The sequence below is a fragment of the Apium graveolens genome, unplaced genomic scaffold, assembly GCF_009905375.1.
Source record: "Apium graveolens cultivar Ventura unplaced genomic scaffold, ASM990537v1 ctg1766, whole genome shotgun sequence".
Classification (NCBI taxonomy): Eukaryota; Viridiplantae; Streptophyta; class Magnoliopsida; order Apiales; family Apiaceae; genus Apium; species Apium graveolens.
In genome coordinates, this window is record NW_027417384.1 from 1 (window position 1) to 15,928 (window position 15,928).

The following is a 15,928-nucleotide window of genomic DNA, read 5'->3' on the forward strand; positions in this document are numbered from 1 at the left end:
GTCGGCCAGGGTATCCGAATGTAGTGTTACCACCTCAACATAAACAATCCTGATGCACAAGGAAATGTTACATAACACACAGGAATGAGTTAACTGAAACAAGAGTTTTGACCATTTAAGGTCAGATTTGATTGTTCAGGTTCTTAATGGACTAATTGCCTTTACAGTGTTAGGAGAGGATATTGATCCAATAGCCTATGTCAGTGGTCAGTGTCTACCTCCCGGGACTAATAAACCTGGATGCATCTGCGGAGTGGATCTGACATAGGTGCAGATCGACAACTTGTTGACAATGATGATTACCTGATGAGTCACAAGGAAATGTCTTCACAGACATTAGAAGAAAACTTTAATTTTTATGCTAAATTCTTTGGATCATTGTCTACCTTCCCAGAGTTCAAATCTGGAAACCCTAAAAGGGAAACTAGCAACTTGTAGATTATGACTCAGATTCATCTGACGAGTCTAACAAGGATGGGGATTTGTGAACTCCCATTGCACCACCTGTGACCTCCTTAAGGATGGCTAAGGTGATTTTCCTTGCAGGTACAACTGGATTTGGAGCTATGAGAGGAGTGATACACTTGTGAGAATGAGTGTAAACACGAGTGGAGAGAAGAGTGAAACACTTGTGAGGTACACAAACCAGAATCACACACTCACGGTGAGGAAGAAAGAGAAAACCATATCCCATTCCCTATCCCTAAACATGGTTCGTGATACTTCGGGTCTCGAATCTGTTTAGATTGGACACCTAACTCTTAGGGAAACAACATTACAGATTAGATTAGAATATCTCTGGGACCTTTCGGAGCTCACAATTGGTAACACTTGGTGATCTCACATTTGGGAGGTATAAGGAGTGGGAAGATTGGTTAACATGATGGATCAACAGTGAAGTCATTCTTGCAACATTTAAAGGACATGGTGATCAGATTATGACTGTTATTTCTTTCCAACAAGTAACATATGAGAACTGTGACGCCCTCCAAACCTGGGTCAGTAGTTTGGGGGTCCACACACAAACACAACATATAAACCTGTATATAAGATATTATTTGCATGACCCTTCTTTACCTAACCACAGATCGCAACAGGTTAAAGTATGAAAGTAAGCCACCAACCTTAACTTTTATTACATCGTACCAAATCCCGACTAATTTAACTTACAACTGATAATATATGATCTTGCAATCTTACTATCTCACTACCCGCAATAAGCTCCTGCTAGCTCGATCCACCTCAATCTGGAAATCCTAGCTCGTACCATTGAATTGGGAAACCTCGCTATCAACCGTATCCTTCTTAACTGTAGAATACATAAAAAGATTCGCAAGAGTGAGCTAACTAGCTCAGCAAGTCACAATGATAATAATTAGGATTAATCAATGATCAAACGAGATAATTCAGAGGAATCAAGTTTATTGCTAACAATCATTAGAATTGGACATTCATTTAAGTTTTTAAAACCAAGGTTAGGCTGCTGATCAGTCACGCACTAACCCCGAGCAAGCACACAACACTGCTCTAACTACTGGATCCAAGGCACACATTGGCCTAAATTGACCATAGATATGGTCTGACCACGAATCTGGTCCACATATATATAAAAACTATCCAATTCTAAAGCAATTCAATATGATTAACAATATAATTCGATAAATAAGATCATAATCAATGATGGTTAAACACTTGAATAAAAACGTAAAGTAACTCATGGATATCTCAAGGGTATATCAATGTATGTATAAGAAACGGTTTTTCAGTCTGTAAATGATCAGGTATTGGACGAATACTGATTTTTCAAGGTACAGTTCTTTGATGTTATAAAGAATGGTTGGAGTATAAAAGTTTCTGTGTTTTCAAACAATTTTTGCTCCAGTGTTTGGTGTTTGGTAGTTATACATTTGGGGAGTGGTATCATATTTGTGTGATTTGGTATCTGAGGACCAACAAAGGATGGTTTACAAAGAACAAGGCTTACGGCTCAAGATCAAGAAAAATCAGGGTTCAAGGGTAAATAGTTTAAAGCACTTGCAATATAAACAAGAGTTATTTTGAATAAGAGCGATATGTTATGAAACAGTTCAAAAATAATTGCGATATATCTTGAAGAAAAGTTCGGAAGTACTTGCCTCACAGGGCTTTACAACTGTTACTGACCAACTCTGAGCCGACTCTGCCGCCCAGGCTTTAATGTCCAACCACTAGACCACATTAGATTCGACTTCGACACTCAGGTTTTCTGTTGAAACTCTATTGAGCTCGTCGACTGACCACTACGTTGTCTTTAGTCCATCGTCCACTTCCAGGTTCCCGACTATAACCTACAGGGTCGAAATACCCCACGTTAAACATCTAGGTATGCTTGACATATCCTCGATACCAATTTTACCCAACGATATTCAAACCCGACTCGTAATTTTGTATATTATAATAACACACGCAACAAGTAGGGTTCACAATTTCAAAAATCGGTTCGGTGTTCATTTTCGGAAAATACATATACTCTTTATTTTACGAAATTAGGGTTATCGATTTGGCAAAATATTTCATCACATCGTACAACCAAGTTCGTATAAAACACACACACACATATATGTATATATAGTCTCTCGACGTCCCGATATTCATCGAATACGTTCCCATATTTACGTAATTCAGTTTTCCGGAAATCGGGCAGCGTCTCCTTTGTTTATCGGACTACCCATCGAAATATCAATCGACGTCAATTCAACAACAACAATCCAATTTAAACCACGACAACCAATCACAACTCGCAAATTTCTAATCACCGATATAATTACACATAGCGGTCAATACCAATACATATTTTATTTATTTAATAATTTCCATAATCACATATTTAAATAATTCAAACATACACAAGTCGTTATAAGAACTCCTTCAGAAAACAACATACATTCCTTTTCTAAGGGGGAGATAAAAGCTTATATAATAGTTTGGAGGATTCCTCAACTAAGGGGGAGAAATAGCAGGAAGAAGGAAAAAGGTAAAGCACATGTACACTACACCAGGAAAAAGGTAAAGCACATATACACTACACCATACCATTATTGTTTGTAACTACAGATCCTATTGTACGGGAGAGGTGGTAAACACAAAGGTGATTTCCTAGTGATCAAAAGAAGTGGTTTGGTTCATTACTATTTTTCGTAAGGGGAGAAGCTGTTTTCCAAAAGGGGAGTACCATTAGTTCTTATATGCGGATCCTATTGTACGGGAGAGGTGGTAGCCGAAGGTGATCTCCTTTAAGCAGTTGATTCTCATAGGGGGAGAAGCAAGAGAGATATGCGCTTCTCAACAGGAAATGTGGTTGTACAAAAGAAACTGCTGATGATTACTTCAAGACTGAGAAGTATTATCTGGCAGAGATTTGAAGAACCAAGGAAATGAAAATGAAACTACTTAAAGATCAATTCAGTGCTAGACGAATAAGCATCTTTCATTTCAGAAACTCAAGAAATCTGGAAATGCAGTATTTGATCTAGAAAACTAGTAGCATTATTTACAAGTCCTGGTACATTACTTTTTCTAGTTGTTAGTTGAGTTATCCTCTCTATTTAATTTGTTTGTTAAGTTTAACAATCAAATATGGGGAGATTGTTGGTGAGACTGCGTAGCTGTATGAACAGTTACGTGATAACTCAACACGATAACAACACCAGAACAGGACAGGTTAATAATACTACGTCTACACAAGAAATCAGGAAGAATGAAGATAAGGCAAATACAAAGAATCAGAAGATTATAAGAAAGCCTGAAGTCTGTCTACAGGTCACTGAAAGAAGTTCATTAATATGATCATGCCTCAGTGAAGAACAAAGGTTAAAGACTTTCAGGGTTTCAGAAATGTTGAAGATTCAGTATACAAGTGCTACCGGAAGATTTCAGTGTATTGACATTGATTGAAGATAGACAGTGTTTGAAGCATAGGAATCTGAAGAATTGAAGACAGGGTATAGACAGAGGTTAATGAAGATGTTGTCTAAAGTACCAGAAAGGATTCCAGTGAAAGTACAGTTGTTTATTGACAGTCAGTGTTCGAAGCAATAAAGTTAAGTCAAGCTTAACAATGTAATCAAGGCTATAATACGAAGACCTGAATCAGGGTTAGTCGTCTGTGAACCAGACCAGTTGCACTAGGCGTCAACAGCTCGTGAAAGGAATCTGGGCATTATTTATAGAAGGATTGTTAAGTTGAGGAACGTACTTGGATCAAACGTTTATATGTTAAAGTACGAGAAGAGGTGCGCAGGGTATACAGCTCAACAGCTCAGGGGACTGGCGAAGCTCAAAGTTTAATTGTTAAATTAAATAAATTATTTAATGAACTTTAATATAATTTATGTAATAAAGTTAAAATGATTTATCTTATAAACTTTAAATAAGTTTAATTTATAAATCTAAATTAGTTTATTTATATAAGTTATATTTAAGTTTATTTTATAAATTAATTTAATTACAATTTAAACTTAAAAAGAAAAGAAACAAAAAAAAGAAAAGAAATAGAAAAATAGAAAAAGAAAAGAAAAAGAAAATAGAAAAAGAGAAAGAAAAGAAAAGGAAAACAAAAAGAAAAAGAAATAGAAAATAAAAGAAAAAAAATAAATAAAAGAACAAAACAAAACATGTACATGATTGTACATGTGGTTGTTAAGTTCAACTAACAGGATTGTTAGTTTTTGTTTTTAGTATTATACACCACCTGGTCGCCACACAAGTGAAGGTTACTTGTGTTTTTGTAATGAACTAGTAAAGCAGGTGTCGCCACAGAGCCCCCCCTTTGTCGCCACACACTCTTGTCGCCACAGAAGGTTTGGTCGCCACACATAGTACTCATTCTCAGCCACACAATTTTATTGTGTATAAAGTCTACACTTTGCAGCAGATCTGGAGAGTACTGTTTATCTTCTTCTCCAACAAAAAGAGAGCTGATAAAACAAGAAGCGGAGATTTACAGAGGAGTTCAAGCTACTTGAATATCCGTTTAACTTCTCACCGGAGTATGTTATAATGCCCAATTCAATTCTTGTATATTCTTAGGGGCATTATAATCGTTACCCGGTAATTAAATCCTAGTACAAATAAAAGCTAGATTATTGTATAGGATTTGATTTGTAAATCTTTGTAGTAGCTAGGAACTTTATTGTTCTTAGATTGTAGCCGGTTAATTTATTTACCAGAGTGTAGCAACACCCTCAAGGATTTATATACGAATATATATTTCCCCGAATATTTTGTGTTCCTCATTTTTATCGTTCCAAACACTATTCCTCTCAAGAACACGAAACATTAACCGAGCACTAAATATTTTATCCGCTAAAGATTCGAAAGAATTTTTAATTTAGTGATTATCGTATTCAACCCCCCTTCTACGATAATTTGGGACCTAACAGAAATAGTTTCCCTTGATAATGGAATAAATTGATATCTTTACTTAAAATCTTTGGAATTTCCCTCTGGCATTAGTTTTATAAATGAAAATTGCTTAAAAGAGATTTTCAAAACAAAAGAAATGTTTTGTAAGATTAGTGAATTGGACTAAGACACAAGTCCCTTTAATATTTATAAAATTAGGCTTAAAAGTTGCCTAGCGATCCCAATTAAAATTTATTAGAACCCGGCGAGGTTCGGGATTACTTGACGGATGATCACCGGCTGTAATCCGTAGCGTCATAAAATGATTTTTGAGCAATGATTTGGTTTAAAATAATTTGACTTGAATAATGATGCCATCCACCCCAACTTCGAATTATGAATTGCTATATTGTTAAATTTTGCCTTATTATATACCTTGCTAAGCATTTGTATGGCGCCCTCCAAACCCAGGTCAGAAGTTTGTGGTCCACAACACACACACACACACACCATATATATACCTGTTTATAATAATAATAATATATGCAATGACCCTACTTACCATAACCACGGATCGCAACAGTTTAAAGTATGCCCACAAGCCACAACCTTATTTATATTACAACGTACCAAATCCCAATTTATTTATCTTATAATAGAAATTAAAACAGTCTTACAACTTTCAACACAAACTAATCCAAACATCTTCCATTAGCTTATTCCATTGAACCTGGAAACCTAGCTCGCACACTTGTCTCGGGAACCTCGCTACCACCAGTTTCATTTTTAAGTGGAAAAGAGCATAAACAAATTTGTAAGAGTGAGCTAACTAGCTCAGCAAGTCATATTGACAACACTGAGATTAAACAATGATCAACTGAAATGATATAGAACATTAAATTTCTTAATAAGCAATGATTAGAATTGGATATTCACTTTTATTTTAAAAACCAAGGTTAGGCTGCTGATCAGTCACGCACTAACCCCGAGCAAGGCTCCCAGCTTTGCTCTATATACTGGATCCAAGGCACACATTGGCCTATTATGACCATGAATCTGGTCTGACCGTGAATCTGGTCCATATTTAAAAACAATCCAATTCTATAATATCAACATGATAAACAATGTAAATCAATAAGCTGAATCATAAACAACATTTATCTCGAAGCATAGGGTGATTCGTAATATCATGAAAGTATAACAAGGTAAGTATATGGATTGGTTTTAGCCAGGGAAAGAGTCAGAAAGTAGAAGACCAAAGGTTTAGTGATTACAAGGATTGGTCTTCTGTTATACAAGGTATAAAGGATCGTATGTTAAGCAATTTCATATCAAGGATCTGTATGTGGTATATATGTATTTGTGGAGTAGTATCATATATGTGTGGTTCGTATCTGGGAATTCAACAATCAATGGTTTACAAAGAATAAGGCATACGACTCAAGATCAATAAGAATCACGGTTTAAGGTTAAGTACTTCAAAGTACTTTCAATATAAAACAAGAACTATTCGGAATATTTAACAACATATATGAAGAAAGTTCGGAAATACTTGCTTTATTTTAGTCCGCTTTCACTTTACTTGCACTCGTCAATTGGTTCCCACTCACTGACCGCTTGCTTTCCCTTTCTACGTCTCTCTTCCTCTGTTAGACATCACATGTATTTATTAATACTATTTCTCATCTCATTTTATTCGTTACAAGCTTCTATCTACCCTTCGTTTCACCCAAATCCTGCTTACAAATTAAAAGGTACGAATAAAATCCTCAAACAATTCACATACATGCATATTACACATCAATCTGATCACATATAGCACATAACACGTAAGATATTTTATCAAAATAATTTTTCAAAGAAGATTCGGGGTTAAAATGATTTTCCATGTATTTAATACGAATTTTTGAATATTTTTCGAAATTAAAAAGGGTCTCCGAATCATTTTATAATTAAATAACAGGGTTCGAACACCCGAATCTGACTTTAAAATAATTTAATAATAATTATCGAGTTTTGAAAATAATTTAAAATAATATTTTAAAGCTCGAAACTATTTTTTAGAATTTTTAAATCAAAATAAATAATTAAATCTAATTATTAAATCAACAAAAATCAATCAATAATTAAATAAATTAATTAATCAATTAATATTAAATTGATCGATTAATTAAAATTAATTAAAATTAATTAAAATTAATTAAAATTAATTAAAATTAATTAAAATTAATTAATAAAATAAATAAGATTTATTTTTAAATAAATAAATAATTAAAATCATTTTCTGAATTTAAATAATTAAATAATCATTTTTCTGAATTTTAAAATTATAAAAATATTTTTTTTTGAAATAATTTAAACAACAGGGTTTGATTTGTAAAATTTTGAATAGTTCGGGGTTAAATTTGTAAAATGCTGAAAACCTAGGGGGGTCAGAGGTAATTTCACCACCTTCTTCCCCCTTTCTTTTCCGGCAGTGGCCGGCGAAGCCATGGCCGGTGGCCAGAAGCTTCCCGGTGACATTCAATCTGCCCAGAACGACGTAAAAACGAGCAGATCGACTCTATGTCACTGTAGGAAGCGATATATCAAATCGAAATCACCAAGTTCACAGCCAAATGGCCGGAATTCCTCCCACCGACTTCCTCTTCTCTTTTCCGGCGAAGTCGACTCCGACTTCCCTCGTTAAAATGGACACCACCATTCGAATCCCCTTGACACGATCTATCCATTGATATAAATTATATACATCCAGATTTAACGGATCAAAAATCCGGCCAAAACATGAGTTTTTCGGTGAGTTTATTCAAGAATACCAAGAACATTCAAACTCGAAAACCAAAATGACTTTTTTGTATGTTATTGAACTCCTAATTCATCATATGATATACCAAAATGATCAGGATAAAATTATCTACAAGATTCAAGCATCAAATCATATCAACAACATCAAAATTAAAATTTCATAATTTAATCATTAATTAATTCGAAATAAAATAATTAAATAAGAACAGAACCTTGATTTCTGCACTGAAAGTGATGATTGATTCTGAAAGAGCTTTTCAAGAGCTTCGATTCGGTATATGGCACGTCCGATTCCGAGTTCGGTAACACTTTCGTTTTTAAGTTCGATTCTCAAGAACGCGAAGGTATTACGGGTTTTTCTCTGTAAATTCTCTGTTTTTACTATTCGATTATGATTATACGAATAAAATGAAATAAGAAAGAAGGTATTTATATTTATAGAATATTAATACCCGTTAGATCATATTGGATCGAAAAATAAGTTACTTAGCCGCTAAGTAACTACAAAAATGATCCGATTTAATACCCGTTTTTGATAATTATCACAATCGGGCTTCTTACAAAAAATATTATACGAAAATAATGTAATAATATCCCGTCTTTCGAGAATACGGGTTTTATTGATCTATAAAAATGATGATCGTATCAAAAAAATTGCGTCGGGACGCATACGGGTCAAACCGTACTCCGGACCGAAAAGTCAAAACACGGAAAATGTCTGGAATAATCAGATTAGGTTAGGAAGGTGTTTTCCGAAAAGTTTCAGGTTTTAAAAACGCAAAAATTGTTGAGGTTGGACGATTCCCGGCTTTATATATTAAATCCATAAACCCTTTATAAAATCAAATAGCGATCCAAAAATTACCAGAAAAATACCAAAATTATCTATACTTTATTCTGAACATATAAATTAAAATTCTCACATTTATCACATGTAAACATCTAAATATCAATATGAACCGTCAAATAATTCACCAAAAATCACATAATAATCACATAATAATTATTTATTGATAAAAATAATTACACGCTATATCCCGGATATTACAATTTAGCTCACTTCTTGCTATTTATTCCTGCTATTTCAACTAGCAAGTATGGTTAGATTCAAACAGACTGCTCGTAAATCTACCGTTGGAGATGCTGAGGCTTTTGTGAGAGCTCAGGTAGTATAGCCTGCGTTCGTGTGAGGACCAGTAGCTATGTAATAGTTGTTAGTGTTGGACTATTCAAACACTGAACCTTTGCGATCATGCATTATGTTGTAAGTAGTCGTTTGTAATAATTTATATTTCTCAGCTGTAATCTTCTGGTTTTATTTTCGGGCTGGTACATTTTTGGTATCAGAGTGATGGTTTAGAGTCCCTGAACAGTCCAAATAGGATATAGAGTATATATATATGTATAGGAAATACGAGAGAGTAGGTAGATATTATTCGAGTAAGTCGCTAATATTTCCCCTCGTATATATATATATATATATATATATATATATATATATATATATATATATATATATATATATTGTTTTTCAGCAAATGATGCATCCGTCCTCGTCCTCGGCACCATCCGACATTATTGCTTTCTCCGTGTATGCTAACCTGAGGCTTCAGTTCAATAGGCTTGAAGATAAGTACGACCGACTTATGGAGCAACTGGATGTAGCTTTTCAAGATGATTCACGACTTAGAGAGGAACCTAAGGCACCGTTGATTGCGAGACTTGAGTCCTTGACACGGTTTGTTAACACTAAGCTCGAGGAGATGCCAGCACACCGTGACCACAATAGTCAGTACACTATCCAGATGGTAGCAGATGAACTCCAGGGCATCGTGAAGGTACTTCAGGGAGAACAGTGGGAAGAGATTCCGATAGCTCGAGAGGATAACGAGGAGACTTAGGACGATGACCGTTAGGCCGAACTAGGAGCCATATTTCCTATTTCCTTTCCAGTTGGCAATCCTTTATGTTGTTTTACCTTTCGAACTATGTAATTTCCTTATTTCCCTTTTCAGAACTATGATGTTGTTGTCCTTTAAATTCGAACCTTATTTGGTTATGTTAAACCCTGTTTTAAGGTTTATGCACCATCGTTTTGTTTCAGCTTCGCTTTCGAACCTATATCTAGAACTGTATATCACCTTTATTGCTAATAATTGAAAACTAGATGCATGTGATCACCTTAACTTCGTAACACCTTGACTTTGAAATAATTACAATATTCACAACTATTTTGTTATACCTTTTATTTCAGAATTAAGCCACCTAAAAAGACGAAGCAAACCATTACTTCTACTACAACCATAACAGATCCCAATATCCTTCAAATATTGGAAACTTTACAACAAACCAATTTAATAGCTCAACAATAACAAACTCTTCAACAACAATTCCAATAATAACAATTTCGAATCCCAGAAAATCATGATCAACACCAACATCAACCAGATCCACCAGTACCACCTCAACCAGTTGTGACTTTTAAAGCTTTTCAGAATGTGAACCCTCCAGCTTTTCATAAAACCATTGATCCAGTTGTAGCCAACACATGGATAAGAGAAATGGAAAGAGATTTTGAGTTAGTTCAACTAGGGGAAGATCAGAAGACGGTATATGTTAGTTATTTCCTAAAAGGTGAAGTTATCTATTGGTGGGATTCAGTTCGAGCTTTGGAGGATACTCAAACGATTGCTTGGGAGCGATTCAAGGAACTATTTCTGAAGAAGTATTATCATAAGTATATGCAGAATCAAATGGAGATAAAATTTCTGGAATTGAAGCAAGGAAGTATGAATGTCTTAGAATATGAGAAGAAGTTTACAGAGTTATCGAGATTTGTGACGAAGTATGTGAATACTGAGGAAGAGAAGGCCAGGAGGTTTCAGCAGGGCCTTGAATATTGGATTTGAGATAGGGTTTCGATGTTTGAGATTGGTACTTATGCAGGAATAGTGCAGAAAGAAGCTTTGATTGAAAGTAACGGAGTGCAATCTAGGAAGGATAGAGATAACAAGAAAAGGAAGATGTCTTTCCGCGAAGATAGATTAGGATTCGGGAATCCGCAAGACAGAGATGTGAAAAGGATTGAGTTCCATAAGGGTGGAAATTCTCAAAGGAGAGGAGAGACAAATAGAAGGCAGGAGAACCAAGGGAGTTATAAACATAATCAGGGTCAAGCAAGGGAGAATAGACCGCCAAGGGTTGAATGTAAGCATTATGGAAAGAAGCATCCAGGAGTTTGCAACAAGATTAATATGACATGTTATCAGTGCAATCAGAAGGGCCATTTGGATAATGAATGTAAAGCTCAGAAGACGGGAGTTACATGCTTCAAGTGTGGGAAGCCAGGATACATGGCTAGAGAGTGCAAATCGGCAGGACCAATCAGGAGTATGATGAGCGTAGCAACCACCAGTTCGACTGTACTAGCTGAGGTATTGGCTCTATCTCCACTATCTGAACTAGTTCCACAAGTGACCACAAGAACTTTTGACTTGAAAATGAAGGATGCAGTTCAGAATTCATAAGTGATAACAGGTAAGCTTTATGTGAATAACATTGAAGCTAATGTATTGATTGATTCAGGAGCTATGAGATTCTTTATATCTGAAACTTTCGTTGATAGACTAGGATGTGATAGAAGGACCATGAGTGAAGTAATGAATGTGATAATTACTAATCAGGTGAAGGTACCTGTAAGTCAATTCTGCCCAAAGTGTGAGATCGATATCTCTGGGCATAAGTTCCCAGTTGACTTGATACTCTTCAAGTTAGGGGAATTTGATATAATATTAGGAATGGATTGGTTAGGAAAGAATAATGCTCAGATAGACTGTAGATTTAAAAAGGTTTATTTAAGAGCAGAAAATGGAGAAAAGGTAATATTTAGAGGTCAGAGGCAAGGACAATTGTTTCTTACAGTTGTTCAAGCTAAAAAGTTGCTTAGGAAAGGTTGTGACGCGTTTCTATCCTATATGGTGGATACAAAGAAGGAAGTGTTAGTGTAGGTGCCCTAAAGGCAATACATTATTCTTTTAAATCTTTATATCAGTTGATCATTCAATAAATGTATTTATTATGACCTTAATTACTGCGATATTTTGTTAGCATAATAATTGTCCTTAGAATCATGATACACATTGTATAGTTTAAGTACATGACTTGAACTTGAGATTATATAATATATCATATTCTTAAAGGTCCCTAGTCGAGTATTATTATATAGGACAATAATAATACATAGATAGACTAGTATGTTGTTTGACAAGATAACCACATCTCATTGGTTATAAGTATGGGGATACTAAAGTCAATACATAGGTACATGTGAGAGTACATGGTACTGGATAGACCCATAGTGAGATTTTTCATGTTTAATAAAGTCATAAGAAAGACTCACAGTGATAATGGTGTAACGATCCTTTGACTTGAAATCATTATATTTCTATACGAGGATTAATATACTTTGACTACATGAAAGTTACTTTTGATCGGGTGATGATAAAAGTGGGCATCGGGTATATCATGAGTCGTATGAGAAATATGAATGATAGATAAAGGATTTAACCCTCCTATAATTAGGAGAGATATTATTGGCCTCTTGATTGAGTGAGATTATAAAAAGCATGCCAATGCTCAAATAATGATTTGTCTTGATAGTCTACTCATGGATCAAGTAAACCCGGATTAAATGTTGAAGAGGATGACTAAATACATGCCTCGAGTTTAATCTATGATATGTATGGTTAAAGGGATTATATTACACGAAAAACATTAATCACGAAAGGTTTTATTTAATCACGATTTAATTATTGTTTAATTGGGTAACAATGATGTATTACTAGATACCGCTCATTGTTTATAATTTTATTAGAGAATAAAATTATTGCCAATTAAATAATAGCCTATAGGGTCACACAAATAGAGCACTTAATGAAATAGTTAATTTAAATTGTGGATTTAAATTAATTGATGATTATTTGAATTTAATTATAATTAAGTAACACTTAATTGAGATAATATAAATTCGAATTAAAGGGAATGTTTTTGCCCATAATAATTAAGTATGACTTAGTTATTAATTAAATAATAGAAATTCATTTTTATTATTTAATCCTATACCTACTAGGGTAGGGCTTTGCTGTTATGGGCCTTTTAATAAGTCATTATAAATAGATAATGATAGGTTAAGAGGTAAGTTACGTTTTTGGAGAAAACCCTAGCAGCAAAGAGAGGCAGAGGCAATTCGGATCGTCAAGAAGGAGGCTAGTACATCCTGTAATAACCCCAATTTTTGGAAATTTTTGTAACCCTTATGAATAGTGATTTTGCTGATTATGCTGAATAAGAAAACTTTTCATGCCACACTTTGTAGAGGATCTTTTATTGTTATTCTGAGATCTTATTAGTACTCTATATGGTATATAAGTGTATGTAAAGATCGTCAGAATCCAAATTCGAACACTTTGATTTTTCCCGAAAATCCACCAGATACCGAAAGAATTGAGTATAAGGTAACATGATAAAAAAAGATTTAAATTCAAGGATTATAAGAGAGGATCATAAAAGGAATATAATGTATTGAGAAAGGTTAAGGGAACCCAAGTAATAAGATCTCGGGTATGATCCCTCAAACGATAAACGAGAACGAAAGTTAAGCGAACCGTATAACAGATCAGCGATCATTAGCCAAGTAATTAGCAGTTAATCAAAGAGGTTAGTGATGATGATGTCATCACACCAACAAGAGGAAGACAAGTGTGGGAATATGACATAAGAGGATGATATAAGCATAACACAATGTGAAGGAATTGTTGGTTGATTATAAGGCACACAAAATTTACCATGGAAATAATTCAATTAATCACAAAAATCAAAAGCAACCAAAACAAACACATTTTCTTCTTCCCCCATCTTTTTGCCTCAGCTTTTTGAAGAAAAGCAAGGAAGAAAATTCCAAAACCCAAGCTCCACTTAATCATAATTCAAGAGGTTTGTTTCTTTAGCTTCCATAATTCATAACTTAGATGAGCCATAAGTTTAAGCTCAAGATTCCATGTTTAACATAGCTAATCAATTCATCAAAGTTCTTGGTGAATAGTGTTTTCAAGAAACTAACTTTGTGTTTTCTTATGTTTTCTTCAAGATCCAAGCTTAGTAGAGATAGTTAGTGGTTATTTAAGGCTTCCTAAGTGATTCTCCACTCTCCAAGGAAGGTATAACTTCTCAAACCCTTAGTCTTAAGTTTTGTTGGTTTGGATTTCATAATGTTTAGATGATGGGTTAGTGTAATGGGTGTGTACTCATGTTTAGAGCTTTGTTTGGTAAGTGGTTTTGTTGATTTTGGAGTTAGGAGTGATACTTGTTGGATTTGATGTTCTTGGTCACATTTTGACTTGGTTTAGAGGGATAAGTTGAGATCTCGAGTTATAGTTAAATGATCGTGTATTGTGGTTGAATGATGGTGGAATGGTGTTGATTGGTGGTGGTTTGATGTTGAATTGATTTGGTAAAAATTTAGGAATTTCTAAGTTATAGCCATCGTAATGCCCAATTTTCCTTAGACTGTTTTGTGCTTAACTTTTGCACTCGAACACTCACTTCCATGAACTGACCATTACCATTTTTAGATAGTTCATGTTACGATCTTCGTTTTGATATGTGGTACGCTTGAATCCGATGTACGGTTTAGGAGAAACGACCGTTTTAAGTAACGGCGTTTCGCGAACGAACCATTACCCCTCGTCTTACTTTGAAACCTTGGTTAAGGTCCTTAAATGACTAATTGGAGTATGAAACAATTACGACTAATTGGAGTATGAAACAATTACGTAAAGTGGATTAGGCAGTTGGTAGGGTATTCGCGAAAGAATCAGCTTAAAATTCTTAATGGTTAATTTATTAAAAATGATGGAGCCGAGGGTACTCGAGCGATTTAAGTGAATCATTAAGTGCAAAAGCGAGCGTTAGAGTCTAATTGGTTAAAGTCTAGATTCTTAAGCGACTTTGGTTTAATTCCAACTTATATGTTATTTATAGGTTACCAGACTCGTCCCAGGCCTTTTACCACCCCCAGTCGCTCAGGCAAGTTTTCTACCCGTTATACTGTTGTTGTGATGTATATATGTATATGCATTATCTTGTGATAGATGCATGATGGTTAATTAGCAAATCTTGCGATATATTGGAGCATGCTGATATGGTTTATATGCATGTCTGTTTCGTAATCTTGATATCTATATGTTGATTCCAATGCTTATTGTAACACCCCCAAATCCGGGGTCAGGGATTCGGGTTGTCACGAGTTCCATTTCCCTTATCAATACTTAATCTTAACAGTTAACCAACTACTGCGTACTGTGACCCCACAATATACACACACACACCACAAGTTATAGTCTCAGAGATGAATACCAAAAATAACACAAGTCATTTTATTCCACAATTATAAACCATTTCACCATAAAAAGGGTTTCTGAATAATTTACATATTCTTTGCCATTATTACAATTCATAAATATACATAAGTCTGGCACAACAAAAGTTGAAAGCCTAGCCTACTGGTAGCTCCTACCTCAGCTACAACGACATCAACGCCTACAGGAAACTGCGGAACGTTTCCTAACCGCTCATGAATTGGGAGCTTGATCCTGTTCATCTTGTCTATTTGTTATTGTGTGATGAAAGAAGAAAGCAAGGGTGAGAAACAAGCCCACCGAAATAATATGTATAATAATTAACA